The sequence below is a fragment of the Akebia trifoliata genome, chromosome 11 (assembly GCF_017979445.1).
Source record: "Akebia trifoliata isolate Shusen 1 chromosome 11, ASM1797944v1, whole genome shotgun sequence".
NCBI lineage: Eukaryota > Viridiplantae > Streptophyta > Magnoliopsida > Ranunculales > Lardizabalaceae > Akebia > Akebia trifoliata.
In genome coordinates this window covers 5,736,069-5,747,436 of record NC_141385.1, presented here as the reverse complement: position 1 = coordinate 5,747,436, position 11,368 = coordinate 5,736,069, and the positions used below count along the sequence as shown (strand labels likewise).

Here is an 11,368-nt window from a genome sequence, read left to right as displayed (position 1 = left end):
ATAACTATTGAGGGCCCAACAACCCTTGGCATGCATAGGGGTGCAGGGTGTTGAAATGTTTACATGACTATTGGCCCCATGATTATGTGGGTCTGACAATCCTTGGCAAAAATTTGAAATCTTATTAAATTAGTAAGTGAATATGTAATTAAATTAGGCGTCTTTTTAATGTGGGCCCTTAGGGCACACGTTAAAGTGCAACGAATACACTTTGAAATTTGTATTTTGCAGCGAAAATGCCCTTAATAATTTTTCTTTTTACCAAAATACCCTTATAGTCCAATTTTCAAAGTCTTACTTATTCCACTTTTAAACGTGTGGGCCAACAAAATCCATCAAAAATTTGTGTTCATCACCCCTTAATAGTTAGTATGAGTGATGCTGGGGTGACAGAGATTCACTTCGATTCTCACATTTCTGACGTTGAGATGCGTACATACCATAGATGCTTTTTGTTAGTATCTCGAGGAAACAATCTATTTGTTCTCTTGTTTTGTTTTTCCACTCCCTTGGAATTGATTGATAAGAAGAGTAATGTACTCATGCTTATATACATTGTAAAAATAAATACATAAATGCAGAAAAAAAAGCTCCCTACACAAAATAACAACAACGTGTACGTACCTATTCAAGATAACGTACAGCTTTTACTCTTAAACACAAAACATGCATCTTGAGAGTCTTTAGTAGTCTTATCTTCTACTTCATGGAAAGGGTGCTCTGAGTTTCATCTCAGTTTCTTCGACATAAACGACAAATCCCTTGCCAGTTTCTTTCCAGTAGTTCGCATGTGGATTTAAAGATTCTGGCTCCTCAAGTTCCACCCTCGATATCATCAGATCATCATTTGATATCCCGTACTTTTCATCACGTTTTCGTATCAGCTCTGGCTTCACCATTCCCATTTCCACTGCTTGAGTTGACATCATTAGGGACGGAGCTCCCAAAGGAAGTGCGTCACCTACCATCATATCATAAGTAACCCCCAATAAGAAGTGGTGGAGAACTTCTTATACTAACACACCAATTTTTTTTTCTTAATAACACACTAAACTTTATGTAGATAACCATTTAATTTCTAGGGCATTGTAATAGTACCCATTAATTGGGTGCATGTTTCCTAGGGATTTGTAAATAGTTTCCTAGCATCTGTTTCCATGTGGAAATCCCTAGGGACTATCTTCTCGTCTCAACTCTCAAACACAATTAGATGGTAAAATACACCTAGCTTGAAATTCCAAAGCTGTATCTCTAGGATATATTTATTGTTCAATAAAATGAAAATGGTAATCTCTAGAAAATATTTTCTAATGATACATTGTGACTTGGCACATCCTTATTCCTTACCTCTATCCGCTTGCCACGTGCACCAAAATTTGCCTTACGTTTTAGTCAGATTTTGAAGTTCTGCCTTCTGCAGCATCTCTGGAACCCGTGGATGTACCCACAGACCTGCTTTGATCTGTACCATTCAAAGTCCATCATATTTGTTACAAATATAATTTCCCTAAAAATTTAAAAAAGAGAGTGTGCCCCACAGTGTATGTATGAGAATGCCACAGCTTCTGTTCTTCAGGTGGCAACGTTTCAAAGATCCGATCCGATACAATATACTCCACACCTAATAAAAACCCACATTAGAAAAATACAAAATTACCTTAAAATGATTCTGTCCAACAACAGTAGTATTATTAAACTACTCGACACGTGGCACCACTAAGCGCGACCAATTGGTGGGGCTAAGAAGTAAGAAAATTGATTTTACCGATGACGCGAGCGTTGGAATCATCAGAATCGTACACAGCACACTGTTGGAAATCCTTATTTATCCGAGTGATGTAGTGGTGGGTTTCGATTTGCTGTGTCATGTCTTGGCTGTAGAAAACGAAGGTGCACACGTGTTGCTGAATCTTCTTCACTGGTTTCAACGATTGCAGCAACTTCGCCCTTTCTCCAGTATCTGTTATCCCACCGTTATTGACTTTCCTGATGTCGGTTGATCACCACCACCCATCTCACCAGGACGCGCATCTCTAGAAGCCATCACCACTGTAGCGTTTCTCTTCTCTAGAATCTGGTCTGAAAGAGAAGTGGAGGAGCACTTATATAAAACAAGGCAAGTGTCCCACGTGTCCATCCTTTGCACGTGGCGCTGCCAAACGATCTCTCTTGAAGATACATGGCTCTTAAGCTGGCTAAAATGGGTCGCCACGTTGTGAAGCTTTGGGACAAGTGGCGGCGGGTTAAGCAAAAAATATTTAGCTCGTTTTGCTAGGGTTGCGACTTGTTCAGTTTGATTGGGTTTGGGGCCAAGTTCGAATCGAATCAACATGAGTCGGTTCCTCCAAATAAGGAGTAAAACCGTATCGAAATACTAATAGAATTAAATCAACACGAATTTAGAACTGAAATAAGGGTATGTTTGGAAACGAGAGTTGGAGTTACAACTCCCCATCTTAGAATTCTAATTGATTGTTTGATCTAATAATTCTATGGAATTACAACTCTAAGAAGGGCCTCAACTCCCAATTTTTAAAGGAGTTATTATTTCTTAACTATGTGGGTGAAATTTACAACTCTAGACAAAAATCTTTAATCCCAAAAATTGAGTTGACTTGCATAAGTCATCTTTAATCCCAAAAATTCGAGTTAATGGATTGGGTTGGGTTGGGTTTTAAATGGATCAGGCTTTTTTTAAAAAAAGCAGGCCCTAATCCAACACATATAAATATCGGCCCAGGCCCAACTTAAAAAATAAAATCTTACTCCAAGCCCAGTCCACTAGAGCTATCAATGGATCATATTTGGATCGGATCAAGGTTGATTTGGTTCGATCCAATAAGGATTGGATTGATACCAAATTCGATTTTATATACATTATTTAAATCAACTACTCACATCTTAATAAATATATAACATAATTTATATACTTTCTAACATATTATCGATCAGGTTCTTATCGGATTGAGACATGGTTGATTCAGATCCAATCCAATAAGATATCAGTTAGGATCCTTGTTGGAATTCAAAACATCGATCAAAACCCGAAGTTATTGGATCGGAACGAATTAGGTTGCGGGTACGATCTGATCCATTGACCGTCCTACGATCCACTTCCAGTAATATTCATCCCATTTACAGGTCGGGCAGGGCCAAACCCATTTTTAAAGACACTTCAAAGGTAAGGGATCATTATTAATTTATAATAAGACTATTATACATTGTATTTAATATAGTATAGTCGGGTTACCCATTGGGCTTACAATCAAAACCCAAATCCGACCATATTATTAAACGAGCTTAGACTAACTCAACCCGATAGCTAAATGGAGTTAATAATTAAACTCAAACCCTGTTCATAGCGGGCCGGGCTGGGTCAGGCAAAAACTCGGCCCATTGATTGCTCTAATATAAATCATTCAACTCAATTTACATTATTCCTAATCTAGATTCCTATTTAAATATATATATATATATATATATATATATATAATAAAATAAGATGATTAGCATAGGTCATAAAATGGGTAGAATTTTATTTGAAATTTGAGTGATCCGAATTTAGAGGGTTTGGACTTTTGTAGTAGATCCAAAGAAAAATATGGGTCGGATATGGGTTGATGTCCCTTAATCCGAGTCATATCTGGATCATATTTGGATTTATCCCTATATTTGCTTAGAATCGAATGATATATATTGCTTTGAAAAAGGACGGCTATTGAACTCCTAAATTTAAAATTAAAATTTAATGGTAGAATATAATTTTTTATAAGTTTTTTTCTTCAAAATTTATAGAATTTCGTCTTCTACATCCATGTGGCATCAGATCATGTTTTTGGATTCTATAAAACGATCTAAACAATCTTTAGTAAGATTGGAAATCTTGATATGTTAGTAAGGCTAGATTTACTCTAAATCTTAACATATTGTTTTATCCCAAAAGTCGAATTGACTTGCTCAGTCATCCTGTATATTAATCATTTAACTTACTTTCATTACTTATTAAATGAATTTTATATTTAAATAATTATAATTTATAATGAAATAAAGTGATAAAAAATAGTTAATCACATTTATTTAATATAATACATATTTAAATTAATCTTAATATTTAATTATTTGTAAAAACATACATAAAATCAAATTGACTTGGCTAGGTCATAGCCAATCTTAGTAAAACACAAGGGTTGAAGGTTTTTTTTATAACTCCTAGGCTAAATTTCTAGATAAACCAAACATTAGAGTTTATTTGAAAAGTTATAATTAACTCCATCAATTCCAACTCCAACTCCAATTAATATTTAATTATTTGTAAAAAGATACATAAAATCAATTTGACTTGGCTAGGTCATAGCCAATCTTAGTAAAATACAAGGGTTGAAGTTTTTTTTATAACTCCTAGGCTGAATTCCTAGATAAACCAAACATTAGAGTTTATTTGAAAAGTTATAACTAACTCCATCGATTCCAACTCCAACTCAAATTAACTCCCGCTTCCAAATACACCTAGGTTTGTTTCGATTTTCTCTTTCACGATCTTCTTCGTATTCATCTCCTTTTGAGTTTTGTGAGAGATTGAGTCAATGAAGATTAGGTTTTTGTTTTTGTTTTTTTTTAAGTTAACTTCTGTTTTTTTTTTTTTTTTTTTAACATTTAATCAACGAGGAAGATAGAAAAATCATTATTAAAACCTTAAAATATGATTTTGAATCGAAGAATTTGAAAATTTTGTTCAATAGGTTCAAATCGAATTTGTATTAACAAATTTGGTAGGTACCTATTGAACATTACACAATTAATTCGGTGGATGCCTACCAAATAAGACTTTTCTAATGTTCGATAGAAAGTTACATCTGGTGGGATACTTACCGAATCTTATAAAACAAGTCTAGTCTAAACCCACTGAATAATATCTATCAAAAAAATCTACAAATGTTTCGATAAGCGCCCGCCGAATCGATTTTGTAATGTTTGATCGATAGGAAGTTATGTTCGGTCCATACGTAACTACCGAATTTGTTAAAAAAAATGTTCGGTTTAAACCTATCTTACAAAATCTGTTCGAAACTCTAATTTCTTCAATTCAAAATCGTCGTTTTGAATATTTTAATTATGGTTTTACCATCTTCTTTGATGATTAAATGCAACAAAAAAAAAAAAAATCCTAAAACATAATACCCATTTGATTCAATCTCTTACAAAACTCAAAGGGAGATGAATATTAAAAAGATGAATGAAAGATAGAGGTAGATGGTGAAGAAGAAGAGAATGGATAGAAAAATCATGAGATGATTGAGAGTTTCATTCGGTAGATCGAAAAATAGAGAAGATGGTGGGTGTGCAAAGTAATTTGTGAGGGTATTAGTGTAATTTCCTTTTTATTTTAAACTTAAGTGAGCGCAGAGAGTGTATACGGTGGGTGTCATTAGCACTACCATTCTATAAATTTTCTTAGAAAAAAAATGTATTTTTACATAAAAATTTATATAATAAATCATTAATCTTTCATGGAAAAAAAACAAAAAAATAAATGATCGATTATCTATTTTATTAACTCAAAACTGAATCGCAACTTATTTCAAATCGAACCAAACCAACCCAACCCAAAATTATCAATTTTGTTTGGTTCTCGACTTGAGCCAAACCAAGTTGCACCCCTACTTTATCTATTAATTTGAGGTTTCAAATTTCTGCAGAATCGAGAAGCTAAAAGTTGGCAAAAACTAGAAGCCCCTCAGAAGAATTTCTTACTATTGGGGTTTGGAACCTTGTTCACATTCTTACCCCTCTTTTTTTTATTAAAATGACCAGAACATCCTTCAAATCTACATATATAGGATATTATGAACAAAAATTCTAAAAACTTCATTTTACAATTATCAACGTGTCCAAATTATTTCCCCCAAAATATACTTCCTATACATTTCCACCAACAATAAATCAAGAAACTATGATATCATTAGAAGTCATCAATGGTAAATAAAAATAAGACCACATCTCAAGAAGTGGAGGCCTTGAGTTCAAATCCCCTTAGGATCCAGTACTCTTGGGAATTTATCCCAAAAATAACTTGGTGGGTGCATGGGGGGAGGGGACTGCACATGCTCCGGGCATTAGTCGGGTGCTCTAAGATGCTTGAAATAGCAGTTACTTTTAATATAAAAAATAAAAAGTAAAATCAAATATATTGTGTATTCATAATATAATAAAGTAATATAATATCACAGCCCCACTTTAATTTATCACATCGTTTATCTTGCCATGGAAATAGTTTTGATTTGGTTCGTAGTTCCAAATATGGCAACTTGAAATCAGTAAATTGGTTTCCAATTAATACATTAGTAAGGTTGTCAATGGATGACATGGCTGTCATGGATTAATACACTTTATTGTAACTGATTTAATAAGAAAACTATTAGATTAAGATCCAATTCCTATGACAAAGCGAGACATAGTTGGTCAAAAACTAATTTGATAAATTATAAAATTGGGTCATTATCGGGACCAAATCTTTGATCCAAAATTATTGAATCAGAATGGATCTCTTTTGCAGGTCCCAACTTAGCTAAGTTGGTAAGGATTGTATTAATCTTGCTAATGGTATTGGTCGATCTTGCTTACTTATGACAATGCTAATTATGTGGCTGCACCAACACTTTTCTATTTTTGATGATAACAATTGTATGGCCACACCAATTTTTTATTATCACACCAAACAACATGTATCTTCATCTCCCCCTACCCCTCCTAAAAAGCATAAGAAGCACCTTATTTAAGGGTTTTGACAGCTATAACACCACAACTACGATAGTCAACAACCATGTCGATGGTGGCTGATGATAATGATAACATGCTCCTCCATCTTTTTACCCGTCTCCGACTCTCTCTCGTCACCTCTCTCTCTCTCTGATTTTCTAAGAAACCCTTATAGAAAACTCTAGCTAGGAAATGAGATAGCAGAGGGAAAACCCCACTAATCTCGACCTAATCGCCCTCTCCAAGTTTCACTCACTCTCTCTCTCTCTCTCTCTCCATGCATGCTATAATTTTCTTCTAGGCTTTTCTAAGAAATCCTAAAAGAATACTCTATGAAATAAAATAACAAAGGAAAAAACCCTACTAATCTTAACCCTAATTGCCATCTCCGAGTTTCACCCTTCATTTCCATTTGTTTATCCCCACTCCCCACTCTATCTATCTCCCTCTTTTTTTTTTTTTGCTAAGCAAGTAAGATGATTTGTACTAGATTTGTAAAAATGAACGAGAAAATTTAAACCATAACTGTACAAATTATACAAATACTCATTTCTTTTTGTGAATTTTCAATTCATTTACATTTAAATTAATAATTAGAGTTATGCGGACTCAAACCTCTCATTATAATTTTATTCTAGGATTTTCTAAGAAACCCTAAAAGAAAACTAGGAAAATCCCACTAATCTTAACCCTAATTGTCATTCCCAAGTCTCTCTCTCTCTTTTAATTTTCTTCTAGGATTTTCTAAGAAATTCTAAAAGAAGACTCTAGGAATTAAAATAAAAAAGGAAAAAAATCTCATTATTCTTAACATTAATTGGCCTTCCTAAATTTCACCATTCCCTTTGTTTACCACCATCCATGGCGGGGATGGTTGATGATGGTGACATGCTTCTCTCTCTCTCTTATATATTATTCTTCTAAGATTTCTTATGGTGTGTTTGATTACCCGAAGGAAATGGGTTGAATTTTAATTTTTCATGAAAATTTTTATTTTTCGTTGTTTGATTCATTTTTTTTTTTTTGAAAATCTACTCTCATCTAGAAGTCCTGGGAAGGGTGGATTTCTTTTTCTTATGAGGCTGATTTCATTTTTCCACCTAGCCCATAGAAAAATGAAATCCAGTCTTAATTTCCTTCTTCTCCTTCTTCTTCCTTTTATTCCCTTGTCACCGCAGCTACCAACCATCATCGCCTTTGCCTATCTCTTTTCTCTCTTGTATTTTTCCTAAATATTTTTCCAACTATAACCAAATGTGTAATTTTTGGATTTTGCTTAGCAAAAAAAAAAAAAAGATTGGGATTTTCCATGGTGCCCCTTTTCCCTCCACCGTTTCTGAAGAAATTTGAAATCCTTGGATTTGCATTTTCTATGGAATCAAACAAACCCTAAAAGAAGATAATCTTAACCCTAATCGTCCTCCCAAGGTTCTCTCTCTCTCTCTCTCTCATTGCGCAGGTTGGAATAAGATGATGAAAAAATAAACGAAAAACGGCAATCCACTACTTTGAAAATTGCCTAATTATAAGATTGATGATTTATAAAAAAGCATTGTAATAGAAGTTCTCTTTTTAAAAGGAACTGTCATTTCTACTATAAATAATTCACTAAATTAAGCCTTTGAAATAGATTTAACTGAGAGATCATCCAATGGGCTAACCTTGAGATGACTATCTTCATAAGCTGAGAGCATCATTTTCTTTCAAATACACTATTCACATTGTAACCTAAGCAATTATATTCCTCGAGATGTACAAATGTTAGATGGCACCCAAAGTTCCTCCAAACACTTCAGTAATGAAAATCTGTAGTTAAGATCCTTACAGAAGTGGTTGGAGGAACTCTAGGGGACACCAAACGCTCCTTAAACCTTGCTTGGCTTTAAGTATCACTCACTGCTACTCCCTATATATACTCAACAGTACCGTTAACTCTGCTATGAATTTATGTGATTCTAAGGTGAAACCTAGTTTTCGTGGATGAGTTATGTTTTCTGAGGTTCATTGAACCTAGTCATTATTGCAGACTATTTCTAATTGGTAAACTTGGTCCACTGAACTTGGAAAAGGAATCGTAACTTTTGGGTTCCGAAATATCTCAGTTGTAACTTTTGGGCTCTGAAATATCTTGGTGGTTCATATGTACGTTTCAAAACTAGGATTACAGAGTCGAGTCGGCTTGGCTTAGATTGAACTTGAGTTGACTAGGTACTAAACTCATTCATACCACCTCCATAAGATGGGGGAGAAAATTTTGGCCAAGTTCTATGTTTTTTATTTTTTATTTTTAATGATTAATGATAATGCAGGATATTCCAATACCCTTTAATTTTTAAAAAAATGGAGATTATGTTATCTGGACAAATCACCCAAAATTCACTTGTAAAGAGTAGTTGAAAAAGATAATATCAAACCCTATCTGAATTGAACCATCATCTCCATAAGAAATAATCTCCTCCAAAACCGTCTCCCTATATCTAGATCATCAATATTCCTTCTACAGATCAATTACTAGAGGGCTTCTAAATTTGGACTCATGATGTAAGGATAGTCCCACATTGCCCAGATATCAAGACCTTGGCCTATATATAAATGTGGGGGCAATCCTCACCTTACAAGCCGATTTTGTAAGGATGCGTTAGGCCCGTGAGTTTCTACATGGTATCAGAGTTGTTACACATGAAGGGGAGCAAACCTTGGGTTATATATAAACCTGGGGTAATCCTCACCTGAAAAGTCTGTTTTGTGGTGGTGAGTTAGGCCCATGGGTCTCTACACATGATACCTTTATATTTCCAATGTTTCGAACTTCATGCTTATCAATAATAGCTGTGGACAACTTGTCAAGGTTTGAATTTAATCGGAGTCAGATTAGATAGAAGAGCAATCACTGGTAGAGGAAAGAAAAATGTGATATCATAGAAATTGTTTGCTCCAAAGAGGTAGATGAATTGGATATCGAAGCTATACTGATAACCAATGTCTAAGAAGGAACATGATTTCCTCTAGGTCCTCTGATCAACACCAAATCTAGATTGAGAAGATGATTTCCTCTATTCTTAAGGAAGATTGACACCTTTTCTGATGTTTTAATAGTAGATTAGGCAATTCTGATCTCAGGTTAATTATCTTCTGTAGTTTCCTGGGCAATTTTTTTTTTCTTTTAATCTTTTGGAATCCAAAATTGTATCCTATGGGATATGCTTTCCGAGCCACTAAGTTTCTTGTAATTTTTACTCTTCTATTTGAACTTTGCTTACTAAGAACAAAAGATTTTGTATTAATTTAGATTGCGAACAAGTCATGCAATTGACTTAAAAAAGAAATTAAATTGTTTAAAAAAAGAGTCATGATAATCTAACGCAACCCCTCTGACATACTCCCCCTACGCCCCCATCATAGAAACGTAAATCAATTGCCTCGGGATACGCAAGAAAAAGATTTATGATTCTCCATATCCCCCGGCAAATGACCTAGGGTTATGTGATGGGGGCGTATGTCAGAGGGGCATCAAAAAATCATTATTCTTCAAAAAATTCGTAGAAGAAACAACTAATTTATTCGAACTTCAATGAGATGAGGTATTTATAATGCCAATTAACATTTATAAGGCCTTATAAGCATTGAAATGTGTTACAACCATTTTCCACACTTTCATTTGCATAATTGCATTTGGACCCATGTCACCCACATTTTCCTTAAGGGTAGTGTTATAGGCAACCCAATCATTACTAAGGGCACCCCACATTATAGCCAAATGTTTTTGTCTTACATGGGTTAAAAGTTTCTGAATGAGCTGATTTTTGGTAAGGATGATCTCTATGGTGAGAGATCATCCTCGCAAAAAATCAGCCCATTCTGAAACTTTTAACCCCATCAAAACAAGTTGAAGAATTGTAAATTGTCCATTTTTTTTGTAAATCAACTTTGATGGGGTTAGAAGTTTCATAATAGGCTCATTTTTTGTAAGGATATATGATCTCCTCACCATATAAATTATCTTCACAAAAAATTAGTCCATTCCAAAACTTTTAACCCATATAAGACAAAAAAAATGGCAATGATGTGGGGCGCCCGTGGTAATAATTGGGGAATGATGCAGTAGTGGACTCCCTAATTGACAGAGAAGTTCCCTCTTCCCTAACCGGACAAGAGACGACCACCTTCCTTTGAGGTGCCCAAGTTTTATCTCCACAATATTCTTATCATTAGAGTTATTATAAAACTCAAAGGTCGTAGTGTAATACCTACAAAATAAATTTATCAGGGTTTAGAAAGTGGTTTCTAGAGCCCTAATTACATAGATTTTACGAGTAAATTATACATTAAACTATCAAATTAGAAATAATTCATTGTTAGCGTATAATTATAATTAATTTCAAATAAATTATATATTTCAAACCTAATTACAATTATTTACATGCAACAGGAAAAAGTCGCAAAGTTTGAAGACGAATTAGAAAAATCCAAAGATTCTATTATGATCCAAGAATCGAAACAAGACCAAAGACAAAGATTCAGGCCCATTGCCAAATGGACCGCGGCACAAAAGTATCAATGAAATATTTCTCGAGATTCGCATTGAAGCTTGGCGGCTACAAAATCGTCATAT

The 11,368-nt window shown here is 34.2% G+C and overlaps 1 pseudogene across 1 annotated transcript; it reads right to left on the bottom strand.

Annotated features, from left to right (window-relative positions):
* Nucleotides 1–515: 515 nt before the first annotated feature.
* Nucleotides 516–2,059, bottom strand: LOC147390564 (oil body-associated protein 2C-like; annotated as a pseudogene). The gene is made up of 4 exons (XR_015170249.1): nucleotides 1,766–2,059; nucleotides 1,539–1,657; nucleotides 1,348–1,462; nucleotides 516–961 (listed from the first exon to the last, which is right to left on the bottom strand). The product of XR_015170249.1 is annotated as an oil body-associated protein 2C-like (transcript).
* Nucleotides 2,060–11,368: the final 9,309 nt, after the last annotated feature.